This window comes from Physeter macrocephalus, chromosome 11, assembly GCF_002837175.3.
Source record: "Physeter macrocephalus isolate SW-GA chromosome 11, ASM283717v5, whole genome shotgun sequence".
Taxonomy (NCBI): domain Eukaryota; kingdom Metazoa; phylum Chordata; class Mammalia; order Artiodactyla; family Physeteridae; genus Physeter; species Physeter macrocephalus.
Window position 1 is genome coordinate 82,118,296 of NC_041224.1, and position 15,142 is coordinate 82,133,437.

Genomic DNA, 15,142 nt, shown 5'->3' on the forward strand with positions numbered 1-15,142 from the left:
AACGGGAGAGGCCACAACAGAGGGAGGCCCGCATACCACAAAAAAAAAAAAAAAAAAAAGATAAAGTCTATAAACATATCCACAGGGAATGGTGCCTGTTGGCACTGAGTCAATCCACGAGCAACACTGCAAGTAACTCAGCTAACATTTGTGTCAGTGGAAGGGGAGTGTCGTCTCTATGCAAATTGAAACAGGCATCATTAAACCAGACCACTGTGCTCAACCGAACATGACGCATAAATTCCACAAGGAGACCCAAAGTCAAGTCACCACTGAGAATTTTTCCCAAGAGGTCCAACGACCAAGATTTTCCCTGGAGATGTTGAAAGAGAGTAGCTTGTGAACAACTAGAAAAACAATATCAAGCAACCCAAAGCAGTCAAAGACAAGGGATGGAAATCAAAGGCCAAGCCAGGCCATTCCACATACTAGACTATCTTCAGGCTGACTAGACTGACCCAGATTCCTCACGTCTAAGGTCCAGTTTTCTCATCTGTAAATGGCAATGATAATATTACCCACTCCACAGGGATATTGTGGGGCTCAATCAAATAATGTGCACAATGGCTTAGAACAGCGTACACCATGTTGGAAATATTCTATAAGCATTTATCATTATTATTCTTCATATAAAATATTTACAAATGTTATTTTAATTGTAATAAATAATAATTAAAGTGCCATAGATGAAAAAAAAAAGTGTTTGTTTGTTTGAGCCTTGGGCTCTGTGATCTTGCAAGGTCCTGCTGATGTACTATGCCTTCACCTACTCAGTATATCCCAACCAGGTTCCAGACCCAAGTTCTGGCCAGAGCTGGTTGTCAGTCCCTAAGTATTTTTAGATCCTGGCTGAGTGGTTTCTCTCCTTTTTCAAAAGGGCTGGATGACAGCTTGCCACTAAAAATAGCAGTTCTCCAGTTTAATCAACAAGTCTCCTGGCTTCATAACTGTGCTGGCACTCATGGGAGATCAACTGGCCACGTTCACTTGTAGATCCTGAGCTGCCCATGCGAACACTGGCCAGACCTGCTGCCCTCCCTACACCCTGCTCCCTAAGGGCCTGTCAGGACATGCAAAGGAGGTGTAGAAACATCTCTTCTCCCCTGAGACAGAGAAAGAGGGAGAAGTCTGGACCCAGAATCTTTGGTATCTCTTCTGAGATGCTTGAATCTGCAACTAAAGGGATTGTACTACATAGAAAATTCATGCTCAAAACTCATCTTCAAACTCAGGAATTGGAGGTAGGTCTTCCTTAAGAAGGGCTATGGTCTGAATGTTTGTGTCCTCCCAAATTTACATGTTGAAACTCCAAAGCTCAATATGATGGTATTAGGTGATGGGCCCTTTAGGTGGTGATAAGATCATGAGGGTGCAGCCCTCACAAATAGGATTGGTGCCCTTATAAAAGAGACCCAACAGAACTCCCTAGCTCCCTTCCACCACGTGAGGACATAGCTTGAAGTTGGCAGTCTGCAATCCAGAAAATGTCCTTCACCAGAACAAGTCCTTCACCAGAATGCTACCATGCTGGCACCCTGACCTCGAACTTCCAGCCTGCAGAACTCTGAGAAATAAATTTCTATTATTTATAAGCTACCTGGTCTACAATATTTTTTATAGCAGCTGGAATGGACCAAAACAGGAGGGTGACTGGGGATTTTATTCAGATAGTCAAGGTCAATTGTTATGAAGTAATCTTCACCCACACAGGTGTTATTACCTCCATTTTACAGGGAGGGCACTGGGGTTCACAGAGATTGTCACCTGCTCAGAGTCACAGAGCTGGTCAGTGAAAGGGCAGGATTGAACCAAGGTGTTCTGATTCACGTCCATGCTCTTTTCAATACTCTAAGATGTGGGATCTATCACAATCACAAAGCCACTCTGGATGAGCACAGCAGCTCACCACTAAGTCATTCCCACCCAATGCCACATTCTACCCTGCCCCCTATTTGCCCGTCACTCATTTCATGGCCCCAAGGCCACACCCCCAGTCACTAGCCCTAGTACACCTAGGGGCTCACCATAGGCCCTTTAGCTATTCCTGTGTGGTCTCTGCCTCCCAAAACCTAAGAGCATGCCCCTTACCAGACCAGGTGACAAGAAGAAGCAATCCCACTTCAAAATGAAGCTCCACAGTTTGACACGTGGATCAAGAACTCAACTATTCACGCCTTTTAATCCAACAAGACTGCTTCTGGGAACACAGGAAAAGAGAACATGAAGAAAAGATTCAAGACAGTCTTCCAAACAGCAAAGGATTGAAACCACCTAGGAACAGGGGAGTCGTGTAGCAAATTTTTGCATATGCACTAGCTACAGTGATATGGTAAGTATTTAAAAACTACGTTAAAGAATACTTATGATGTAGAAAATACATATGCTATGTTTACAAGTTGCATGTAAAAGTGTGCATAAGGTAGGATCTCGGTTACTTATGCTAAATATATGAATATGACTATGAAATATGTTTATTCATTAATTCAGCAAATATTTATCACCTACTATGTGCCTAACTGTTCCCAACTGTTCAGTGTTCTCAGTTTATCAGATTTCATTGTTTATATTAGGTACGATACTTTTTAATGTATCCAAACTTCACTGATAACATTAGTCAATCCCATTTACTTTGATAGTAACCTATCAAAGGATGAAAATGCACACACGGAAAGAATGCCCTTCCTTATTTTCTGCTGAATTCCTACAAATCCTTCCTTATTCCCTTGAAATATTATCTTTGTGACAATTTCTTCACATTCCCCTGATTTCCCCACCACCATCGCTGCACCCTCCCAGGCTATATTAATTGCTACCTCCTCTATGTTTCGATACAACTTTCTAGAAACCAATATCATACAACTTATCACATGATTTTCTTATTTTTTTGTCTCTCTTCCCTGCTGGAACAAATGCTAATTATTTTATATCCCCAGTTTCTAGCAAAGGGTGCTAAAAATCTTGCATATGGGACCCACTCTCTCCTCCTATGTCTATGGCAGACATGACTAATTATCCATGGCTTACTTTCCCACTAAGCCTAGGCGGAAATTCAGAATGCTGTTCAACACCATGCAATTAACGATTAGGGTTGGCACACGAGATGAAACCTAATTGCCTATCAGACTTAACATAGTGCCTGGAGCCAGGTAGCTGCACCATAAAATTTTGTTGATTGAATAAGTGAAATGAAAAAATTTCATTAGTGAAATGAAAAAATATCATTAGGTTTCTGGAAATAAGAATAGTAAATTAATTAAGTAATACAAATGCCCAACTATGAAAACTAGGACAGGTATCTAAACAACCAATTGGCAAATTCAGACATGGAACAGGAAGATCTTCAAGAAATTCACCCAAACTGGCTCAGCCACAATGATGTCACTGAAGTTAGGTCAGACATGTTGCTAAAACCAGTTTGGCTCATCAACAGTGGTGAGTCATGATGGAGTGATAGCTATTATGTCAATATAGGTTGTGTATAGCAGCTGTGCTATAATTTTGGCATGTAAGATCTCACTAGGATCTTACAGTTCACAAATAAGTATAGGTAGATGCATTTATACAGAATGGAAAGCTTCTCTAAACACTCTTAAATAAAATACCAACAGCACATTCTTGGGAAAAGCCACAAGAACACATCAACTTAATGTTGACTAAAAGGCTAAATATTTTTTATTTCTAAAGTTATAAAGCAACTGAAAACTTATTGATAGAGTTCTCCCACTTGGAAAGAATACTAACAAAATCTAAATTTAAAAAGATTTTAGTTCTGACAGAGGCATTTTAAAAAAAAAAGTACCAGAGCCTTCTATGCCAATTTATTCCTTTCCATGTTTCCATAGGTTGCTCAGACAATAAGAAGCATCATATTGCAATATTAGCCCCAAATTCATCTTCCAGAGCATCCAGCTGGGGCTGTACATTAGAATCATGTGGAAGGCTTTAAAAAAAAATACTCATGCCCAGATCCCACTTGCAGAAATTCATTTCCTTTAGTCCAAGAGGACCCATACATGATATTTTTAATAGATCCCCAGACCTGAGAACCACAAGTCTAACCCGTACAACTATTCCTCAGTATTTGCCAAAGACTGGACCCTAGAAAGCATGTCTGAACTGGAACGTCAAGAGCAAAATTTAATTGTTTTAAGACTACACGGTCCAATACAATAGCCACTAGCCATATGTAGCAGTTAAGCCCTTGAAATATGGCCAATGCTATTGAGGAGTTAAATTTTTTTACTCTATTTTACTAAATCTAAACTTAAAGACTGATACTCAGTTTAATTATCAGAAAACCCTTTTGAAACATCTTGGGTATGTGAATCTACTTTTTCAACTGTAAATTTTGTGAACTCTAAATATAGATCAAGTGTTTCTGGTAAAGTTAATGTCTGAATTGAGATGTGCTGGAAGTATAAAATACACACTGGATTTTTCAGACTGTATACAAAAAAAAGAATACAAATATCTCAATAATTTTTATATTGACTACATATTAAAGTGATAACATTTTTGACATTTGGTTAAATAAAATATATTAGCAAAATTATTTCACTTGTTTCTTTTTACTTTTTTTTTTTTTTTTTTTTTTTTTTTTTTTTTTTGCGGTATGCGGGCCTCTCACTGTTGTGGCCTCTCCCGTTGTGGAGCACAGGCTCCGGACGCACAGGCTCAGTGGCCATGGCTCAAGGGCCTAGCCGCTCCGCGGCATGTGGGATCTTCCCGGGCCGGGGCACGAACCCGTGTGCCCTGCATCGGCAGGCAGACTCTCAACCACCGCGCCACAAGGGAAGCCCCTCTTTTTACTTTTTTAATATAGCTACTAGAAAATTTTAGATTACCTATCTGTGTTCCAAGGAAAATTAGTAACTCACAGCCAAACATAACAAAAGACACGTAGAAACAAAGCATTATGTGAATATCAGCAGACACAATAATAGCTGAATCAGACTCACAAATATTTCAGACAGAGTATAAATTTTATATTTAAAGGAATAAAAGAGAAATTTGAAACACAAACAAGAAGTAAAAGACTTTTAAAAAGACCAAGCAAAACTGAAAAAAATAACTTTTAGAAATGAAAACCATGGCAATTGAAATTAAAACCTCAACAGAAAAGGAGACACAGCCAAATGGAAAATTAGAGAATGGAAAGATAGATACAAATAAATTATCTAAAATGCAACACTGAGAAACATGTTTGGAAATTGTGAACCTAACATTAAGAGACATGGCAGATAGAGCAAGAAGTTTAACAAATATTTACATCAGAGAAAATGGGGTAAAAGCAATATTTCACAAGAAAATAATGGGTCGGAATTTTCCACACTTGTTTAAAGACATTAAACTTCAGACACAGGAATTGCATCAAATCTCAAGCAGGATAACCTTTACAAAACATAAAGGGATGGTCAAAAAACAAAAGAAAAAGAAGACCTAGTAAAAGCAGCCATAAAATGAAAATACAACTTATCAAAATTTGTGGGATACAGCAAAAGCAGTGTTTACAGGGAAATTTATAGCATTTAACACATATATGAGAAGACATTTCCAGTAATTAACAGCAAAGTAAAAGAAATTTTTCTAAACTATCAATGATTCAATGATGCAATGATGCTAGAAGAATAAGTGAATTATATTTTCCATTCCCTCTATAAAAACTAATACTGCAAAATCATTGTCACAGGAACAGGTGATCAAAGACTACGCTACCAAAAATGTAGGAGAAATTATTGTAGAGACTTATCAGATAGCTGACTAATACCAATATTAAGTTATTATAATATACATGGTATTTTCCAGTTTTTTAAAGTTTGTATTATGTTGTGATTTCCAAAAAACAATGAATTTCTTACCTTAAAAAATTACATATATTTCTATTGGTCAGTCACTGTTCTCTAAAAGATTTGGGTATCAAAAAGAACACAGAAGTAAATTATTTTAAAAGCAAACAACCCATCCTAATTTCAGTTTTTCACTAATCTGGAATTTTCTTGGGTCAGTAAGTGCTTACTGTGTCATCGCATGCTAGCACTCAACTAGGTGCTCCATATTGGAACTACGTAAAGCAGGATATGCCCACCAGCAAAAATCAAAACTTAGTAGGAACCAAAACTCATATACAACATGGTTTCAGATGCATATTTCATTCCAGGCTCCCAAAAACCCTGTGAGATTTTATAATTACTGGTGAGGAGACTGAAACACAGAGTATACTGCTCAGGATCACACAGCCAGTACGGAGAGGCAACAGCACTTAGACCCAGGTCTTCCAAACCCAAAATCAGAACTCTTCCCACTTCACCACACGGCTTCTCCAGCATAAATCGTATGTGTTAGGAATACATTGTACGTGGCTCTTACTTAACTACAAGCTTCTTCCCTAAACAACTCAGCCCAGTTCAGCAGTTAAGAGCATCAGAAAACTCTGCAATCAGCTTCCCTCTACACCTCTGAAAGCTCACACCTTGGCCGAGAGCCTGTGGGGTGACTGGGCCCCAGGGAAACCTGTATCACGTGGGGGTGGGTCTCCACACTGTGTGTTTGCCTGGGTCTCACATGGAGCAGAGCCTGTGAGAAATGCTTAAGGAGTTGCCTTTCTAGGCCCCTGGGGACCAGAGAGCGTCATCGCCTGATTCCTAAACTCCAATAAAAATAAAACCAGAGAACAGCGTTCTGGACGTCGCTAACAAAGCTGTTTCAAAACAGAACATTGAAAGTGATGGGGTGTTGTAACCTATACATCTACTGATGGATACTTACTGAGAGTCCATGGGGAAGCCAGGTCTGGATTAAGCCCTCTGGAGCCAGCAGTAATGAAAGGTCCAGTGTTCCAAACTCAAAACATTCAGTTTTCTAGGAGACTTCCCAGGCAAGCTGAGATGGTAGATTGCAGCTTCCAGTCATTCCTTTTGGTACAGACCGTGGGAACTCAGGTGCTATGGGTGTCGCCTCTAAGTTCAAGTCAGAAGCCATAGGAGCAGGAAGGAGCCTTGGAGAGTGTTCAGCATCAGCTGTGGGGCAGCCAGCAGAGGGACCAGGTTCTGGACTCTGTTCCTCTAGACCCTCTCCTGCTGCCTCCATCGTCAAGGAGAACTCGAACTGAACCTGAGCCCTGGCAGGGGATGCACCAGCTGCACATGTCCTGGTGACAGAGTTTGTGATTTCCTTTTTTCAGGACACCAATGGACTTGGGACTTCCTGGATCTCTTTCTGTCCAGGGGTTTACAAAAGGGGGATGGCTCTCTTGGTAGCATGAATAAAGATGTCACTTCTAAAATACTGTACTAACTGACAGGACGTCCCTGGTGGCGCAGTGGTTGAGAGTCTGCCTGCCAATGCAAGGGACACGGGTTCGAGCCCCGGTCCGGGAAGATCCCACATGCCTCAGAGCAACAAAGCCCATGGGCCACAACTATGGAGCCTGCACTCTAGACCCCACGAGCCACAACTACTGAAGTCCATGCACCTAGAGCCTGTGCTCCACAACAAGAGAAGCTACCGCAATGAGAAGCCCGCGCACCACAACGAAGAGTAGCCCCTGCTCACCACAACTAGAGAAAGCCCATGCGCAGCAATGAAGACCCAACGCAGCCAAAATTAAATAAATAAATGCATACATTTTTTTAAATAAATAAAATAAAATAAAATATTGTACTAACTGAGCCCACAGGAGTAACACACAATGTGCAAGTATAAGTGAGAAGACCCATGGGTGTACATCCATATCTGTGGGTGTGACTGTGTATGTGGGTGCTCATATTGATGGAAACCCTGAGGGTAAAAGTACATTTCTTTGTGGGGAAGAGCAGGGTGGGCATTGTTGTTAACTGAACACCTACTACTTGCCAAGCACAGTGCTGGGAATATTCAGTGAGATCATTTACATGAAAGCACTTGGTAAGGGAAAATCCTTCCACAAGTATGAGGAGCTCTATTATTTTACTATATTCTGATGATCAATTTGAAAAAGTGGTAAAGTATGGAAAAGAAAAATGAAAGTGTGGGAAAGGAATTCAGATTATAGGATTTGAAAAGAATGTTTTAGGCATAAAATTGAGAGGATCTACAAAGGGCTTCTTCCTGCCACGGAGAGAGTGGGGTGCCATTTCCCTAAACACTCTCTACCCGGCTCCCTGCGGGTGGGTTCCAACATCATGTCTATGTGATTGCTCTCATGCCCCTACTTCAAACACAGAGACAAAGGGATTTCACACCGAGGTCCTGGAACCAAGGGCATGATGGAAGAGAGGACTGATATGGCTTCACAGTAGAACATATAAAAAAAATAAATAAATATGTATATACACATTTGGTCATGGGATTTAGCAGATGTTCTTCTCAACGTGAACCAAGAGCAAACAAGAAAGTGACCATACTAGTTTCCTACTGCTGCTTCGACAAATTACCACAAATTCAGTGAATTAAAACAATACAAATGCAGAGGTCAGAAGTCTAAAATCAAGGTGGTAGCAGGGCTGCATACCCTTCAGAGGCTTCAGGGGTGAGTCCACTCTCTTGTATTTTCCAGCATCTAGAGGTCACATGCATTCCTTGGCCCCTTCCTCCAGCTTTTCAAAGACAGTAGCATAACGTCTTCCAGCCTCCTTCTGCTTCTATCATCACATCACCTTTTTCTCTGTGATAGGGACTCTTATGATGACATTGGGCCCACTTGGATAATCCGGGATAATCTCCCCATGTCAAGCTTCTTAATTTAATCACATCCACGAAGTCCCTTTTACCATGTGAGGTAATATACTCACAGGTTCCACACATTAGGACACAGACATCTTTAGAGGGCCATTATTGTGCCCACCACAGTGACTATCATCTTAGGATATATCAATAAAGGTATTATGCTCAGGAGGAAGAAGGTGATAAATCCACTCCTCTCCATCCTAGAGTCTGTGCTCACTCCTAAGCACTACATATTAAAAGGGACAGAGACCATCTATTATACTGGAAACAGTATTATTTCACTGTAATATTAAACAGTGGAAAGAGTATGAGAAACAGTCTTCCTATGCACAACTGGAAACAGTATAAATTGCTATAAAACTCTTTGGAGGGCAATCTGGCAACTTACAAAGAACATTTTCCAAATGTTCATGTCTATTGATCCAGAAATTTTATTTCTACATATTTATCCTAAGGAAGTAATGATGAATACATGTAAATATTTACCTACAAGGATATTCATCAAAGTACTTCCAAAGTAATAGGAAAAAAATTAATTGGAGAAAAAATTAATTCTCTAATTCTCAAGATTTAAATAAACTATGGTACATTTGTTTAAAAAAAATAAAACCTACTCAGCCATTTATAATAATGTTGTAGAGGAATGTTAAACACCATAAAGAGAGGTTTTCAAGAAATGACACGGCAGATTATAAATCACTCTGTACACTATGTTTCATATTTGTAAAACACAATTGTTATCAGTCAAAATCCCTACTGGAAACAGATGGCACATTCAAATAGGACACCTACAGGAGAATTTATGGATGAAGGGGTGGGAGAATGTAACTATGAGGATAGCCAGAGCTAGTAGCAGAAGGTCAAGGGCAGAAGCAACTCTGGAAGCTCCCCTGGAAGGGGCAGTGAAGTGCTGAAGGACACACAAGCCCCAGACAACTTCCCAGGAGGAAACAGAGACATAAGCACCTTGACCTCTCTCTTCTGCAAGATCTATACCCAGAGCACCCCATTGTCCAAACTCACCTGGAATTGGCGGGCACAGAAGATCTGCTGCAGGTGTGGTCCACTGAAGGCCAGCCTCCCAGGCAACGAGAAGAGAAGGGAAAGGAGGCAAAGGTCCAGCACAGCCATACGTGTGCTCATCTACATACTTGAAAAGAAAAATGAAGGAATGGTCACCCAAAATGTCAACAACAGCCATCTCTCGGCAGCTCGATCGCTGGTGAGTTTTCATTTTCTTCTTCTTGCTTTTCTAAATATTCTACAGTGGGCATACATTGCCTTAGGCTTCACACATGAAAGCAACCCGAGACGAAAGAAATTCATGAGCCATCTAGGGTATGTTCATAGTGCAACAGTGAGGAAAACCCAAACTGGCTCTACTAGGAAAGGCGGGGGATGTGTTTTGGTATGTAAGAGAGACATCTTAGCTATTTTCAAAAATTTGGAAACTCTTCTATGGAGGAGGGATTAGCTTTGGTCTGCAGTCAGTCCAGGACCAGAAAGTAAAATGAGAGGCAGGCAGAATTCAAATCTGAAGAATCAGATGGGGCTTTGGACTAGATAAACTTTCATGTATCTTCTAGGAAAAAAAAGTTAATTATTATTAATTAATGATGATTATTATAACTTAATTTCTTTAATATTGCTTGCTCTGGTTTTAAGGGTGGAGTAAGCTAGGAAGATGTGGTGAAATGAATTCTTGTTGGAACCCTCCTACACTGTTGGTAGGAATGTAAATTGGTGCAGCCACTATGAAGAACAGTATGGAGGTTCCTTAAAAAACTAAAAATAGAGTGATCCTGCAATCCCACTCCTGGGCATATATCTGGAGAAAACTCTAATTTGAAAAGATACACGCACCCCAGTATTCATTGTGGCAAGACATGGAAGCAACCTAAATGTCCATTAACAGAGGAATGGATAAAGAAGATGTATATATATATACAATGGGATATTACTCAGCCATTAAAAAGAATAAAGCATTTGCAGCAACATGGATGGACCTAAAGATTATCATACTAAGTGAAGTAAGTCAGACAGAGAAAGACAAATATCATGTGATATCACTTATATGTGGAATCTAAAAAAATGATACAAATAAACTTATTTACAAACAGAAATAGACTGACAGACAGAAAATAAACTTACGGTTACCAAAGGGAAAAGGGAGAGGAGAGAGATAAATTAGGAATTTGATTCTAACAGATATACACTACTATATGTAAAATAGATAAACAACAAGACCTACTGTATAGCACAGGGAACTATATTCAATATCTTATAATAACCTATAAAGGAAAAGAATACAAAAAAGAATTTATATGTATATATATTTTATGTATATATGATATATAATATATATAACATGTATATGTAACTGAATCACTTTGCTATACACCTGAAACACTGTAAATCAATTACATTTCAATTTAAAAAGAAGAGAGAGAAATGAATTCTTGTCATCTGAGATGTTTAGTTCCAAGAGATCTCTGATGAGGACTGTATCAGTAAAGGCAATTCAAGTTTCAAATAACAGAAAACGCCACTAATATTGGCATAAACAAATAGCACAGACTTCAGGCTTGGTTGGATCCAGGCACACAATGACTCATGTGGATCCAATCTCTCCCTGTCTCTTGGGTGATTCCTTTATTAGGTTCTCCCTCATGACAAGATGGATGTCAACAGGCTCACATCCTCACAAGTGCAGTGGAAAAGACAATACTTGCCTATAAGTTGCTCAACCAAAAGTCCCAAGATAAGCTTTATTGGTAGTTGATTGGTTAATGGGTGAACTACCCATTCCTGAATCATTTACTTTGGCCAAGAGGATGCCACTTTGTCACCACTTCTGGTCGTTCTGTAGGAAGAAAATATGGAGCTGGGGATTAGAAACAGACTCATTCTAAGTTCTGAATTTTTTTCCTCTATATGGGAATTTGACTCAACCATGTTTCAGCTTATAGATTTTTTTTCTCCAAATGAAATAAAAAGCAGAGCTACTCTAACTAGAATAATGCAGACGAGTGGGTTCCCTAGGAAGAACTCCCAGGTGGTTGAAGCCACCAAGGACAAAAGGAGAAGCTTCAGGAACCCCCTCTCTGTGGACCCTAAGCAAAACCCTCTATTTCCCCAGCCTGTAGACCAGGCTTTCCTGAAGTGCAATTCACTTGATATTAATTGGTGCCTCTGCCCGACCAAAAAAGAGGATGGGTCCCTGGTTCAATTAAGTTGGAGAAGTTTTCAGTTCAACAAAGTCAAAGACGACTTACTCTTGACTATAGGATATTTCAGAGCCTCAAGTATTCAAATGTGTGTTGTGAATCTCCAGAAGAAGACACGACAGGCAGAATCTCCCAAACCTATTTGATCATTAACCTTTTGGAGTATCTCTTGGGACTAGTATTCCAGGGAACAAACTCAGAGGCATGCTGTTCTGGAGGAAGTCGCTCATTTTCTGACTCAGCCCCACCTTGCCCTGCCCATCATTTCAGCTGAGATCACAAAGCAGTAAAAGTTTACTGAGGAAGGCTGGTTTTGTCCCTCCATCACCTCTCTGGAATGTTTAGAAATGAATATAATAACACAGAGATAAAACCCATCAAATCCCTGGTTTCTCAAAATAAGTCTTTTCTCCATCCAACCTGTTACATAGTCGCTGGAATCAAATTGCAAAAGCCCTGCACTAACTCCAGCTCTGGAGGGAAAAAGAGACCACTCGCTGGTGGGCTACACTGAGAGCACTTATGGCCTCTGTGGGAACTCACATTCACCTCTGGCAAAACTCTGTCTGCAGCTGCAGAAGATCAAGTCAGGCTCACATCTGTTCCCCAGACACCCGACACCCCACCCCAGCTTCCCCATCCAACAAAGACTGGCCAGGTTTTCACAGTTAATTCCACCAGGGCCCCTGGCCCATCTCCTCCCTTCGTGCTCCTATGAATTCTCAGAGATCAAAGCAGCAAGTTAGCCAAAGCTTTGTTTGCTCTGCATTCAGAGAACACCTTAAATTCCCAGCTTGAAAGAAGGCTGAAAGAAGGTCAAACATACCCCATTGTTGAAACACTTTCAAAAAGCAAGACGCGACCAAAGTATTAGTAGAGGAACCTCCGTTGTTTCTCTGGGCTTCTGGGTCCTGTGAAAGGAGGGACTTCCCCTGCAAATTTAATGTAAGAATCTGATGGGAAGGCAGCCAGAATTTTCCTTGGAGGTCACTCTGAGTTGACTCAGGCAGTACACTGATTCTGAGATGAAAATTGGGAGCTCCTGCCACAACCCAAAGGGTCAACCCTCAGATTAAAATGAGGTCTAAAATGTCCATTCTGGATTCCCCTTCTAATTCATTCCACCCCATGTTCTGGACTGTTCCCCCTCCCCCTGGCTTCTGTTCACAAACTTATGTGACTTTTTAGAACTGAAAGGTCATCTAGTCTGGAGATTTTCAAACTTCTTGGCAGCAGAAAACGGTTCTCCAAACAAAATCTTAAAAGAGACCTCAATATAAAGCAGAGTTGGGGGCCCTGGGGAGGGTGGGTTGGGGAAAGCCTGGACTTCCACCCACTCAGCCACCCCTCCACCATGGTGGCTTTGGGCTCCCACAGTTGAAAAAGTCACTGATGGGTCCAACCCCTTCAGTTTACACAAACGCTGAGGACCAGAGATGGAAAGGGAGCTGCTGCAGTCTCACGTCTCATATCTTTGCCCTCACTAAGAGCTTGTGCCTTTGCTCTGCATGTTGAAAAAGTCCCAAAGTGGTCAGTCCTACTTTCAAAACTCCCTTTTTCTGTTCCCATATCTACCTCCCCTACTGGGAAACACCTGGGACACCCCTGCACCATCTGCCCTGCCTACCCCCATCCCCCAGGCTCTTCAGTTTCGAGATCCTGTTTCCTAAACTCAGTTAATCATTAGAATTACCTGGGAGCTTGTTAAAAATATGGATTCCTGGGCCCAGCACTAGACCTAGTGAATCAGAATTTCCAAGGGTGGGTCCAAGAATCTGTGATTTAAATAAGCACCCCAGGTGATTTTGATGACTGGCTAGCTTTGGAGAGCACTGTATTTCATGAAGTTGTGTTCCTTCTTCATATCCACCACCAAAGTTTAGGAATTCTTACATGAAATCCCAGCCAGCCCCTTGTTGCTGGTAGGATATGATTTCACATGACTTTCTCTGCACATCCTTTTCAAATAATGGGAGAGAAAAGTCTCTACAAGGCCTTTCACTCCAGTATTCTGAAAATACAACCATAGACTTGTGCAAATATTTATCTATGAGGATGCAAGTGGCTGCACTAATAAAGCAGAAATGTTCAACTATAAGGTGATTGAGTCAATGTCGGTATATATATATATATATATATATATGTTATACATTTACAGAGAAATAATGTTTAGAAGATTAATAACATAAATATGTTTACAATATACGTGCATAAACACAGCATGTTACAAGAACAAATGCACAGTAGGATTCCATTTTTTCATATGCATAAAAAACTGGAAGTTATAAACAAGAAAATGTTAATATTATCTCTATAATGGTGGTGGAATTAATGGCAACATTTCTTACTTTTAAACTTCCAAATTTCTATAGAGAACCTGAATTTTGGAATCTACAAAAAACCAAAAGTTACCTTAAAATGATCTTTGGGAGGGACAGAAAAGCAATAGATGGGATCAAAATGATGATTTAAGACATTAACTACTTACACTGTTCCCCATATCTCTAAAAATAATAAAGAATAGTTTTGTGAGTTTTGTTGTTGTTTTTAGAATAAATTCATAGAAGTGATGAAAAACAAGAAGGCACATCATCTATAGACTAGATACAGTAAGAAATTCCTGAAATATAGAAAGCAAATGAGATCCCTAGAGACTTAAGGAAAAGTAACCATGTGAAGTATAAGGATTAAAATCTCTTACTATATAGGAAAAAGGTAGAATTTTTTTTTAATATGAGGGAAAAGTTAAGACATTTGAAGAATCTATCAAAGAGGTCTAACTTCATTGGGAGGAGAAAAGACAGAAAATGAGAAAAGGAAAAAATCAGACAAGTAATAGAAAACATGCTCAGTGGAAAAAAGGTGTGAGCATTTAGATTAAAATAGCCCACTGAGTAAAACAGAGTAAATAATATAATACCAAAAAAAAAAAAAATAATCTCTTTCAAAGTGAGGCACTGGGCTAAGTGATTTACATGCAATATATATTTTAATCCTCATAGTAAACCTGAGTTTGGAGCCATCATTTTCCCCATGTTACAGATGAGGCAACTGATTAGAGAAATGCTAAAAACCTTTGCCCAGGTTCATAAAACTAGCATTAATGGAGCTATGTGCTTGATGAAATTTTAGTACACCTAAGATCCAAAAAAAATTCCTTAAAATGTTCATAAAGAAAAGTATCTCAATAAGATAAAGAAACAAGAAACAGA

At 39.8% G+C, this 15,142-nt stretch overlaps 1 long non-coding RNA gene across 1 annotated transcript in view; it reads right to left on the reverse strand.

The window, feature by feature from the left end:
* LOC102992572 (uncharacterized) overlaps nucleotides 1-12,844 on the reverse strand; it is a 42,740-nt gene extending 29,896 nt beyond the window's left edge. Inside the window, exons 1-3 of the long non-coding RNA XR_003681858.2 lie at nucleotides 12,757-12,844; nucleotides 9,727-9,853; nucleotides 2,089-2,197 (exon numbers count right to left, since the gene is read on the reverse strand). This is a non-coding gene — a long non-coding RNA (uncharacterized lncRNA). The remainder of the gene's footprint in view (nucleotides 1-2,088; nucleotides 2,198-9,726; nucleotides 9,854-12,756) is intronic.
* Nucleotides 12,845-15,142: the final 2,298 nt, after the last annotated feature.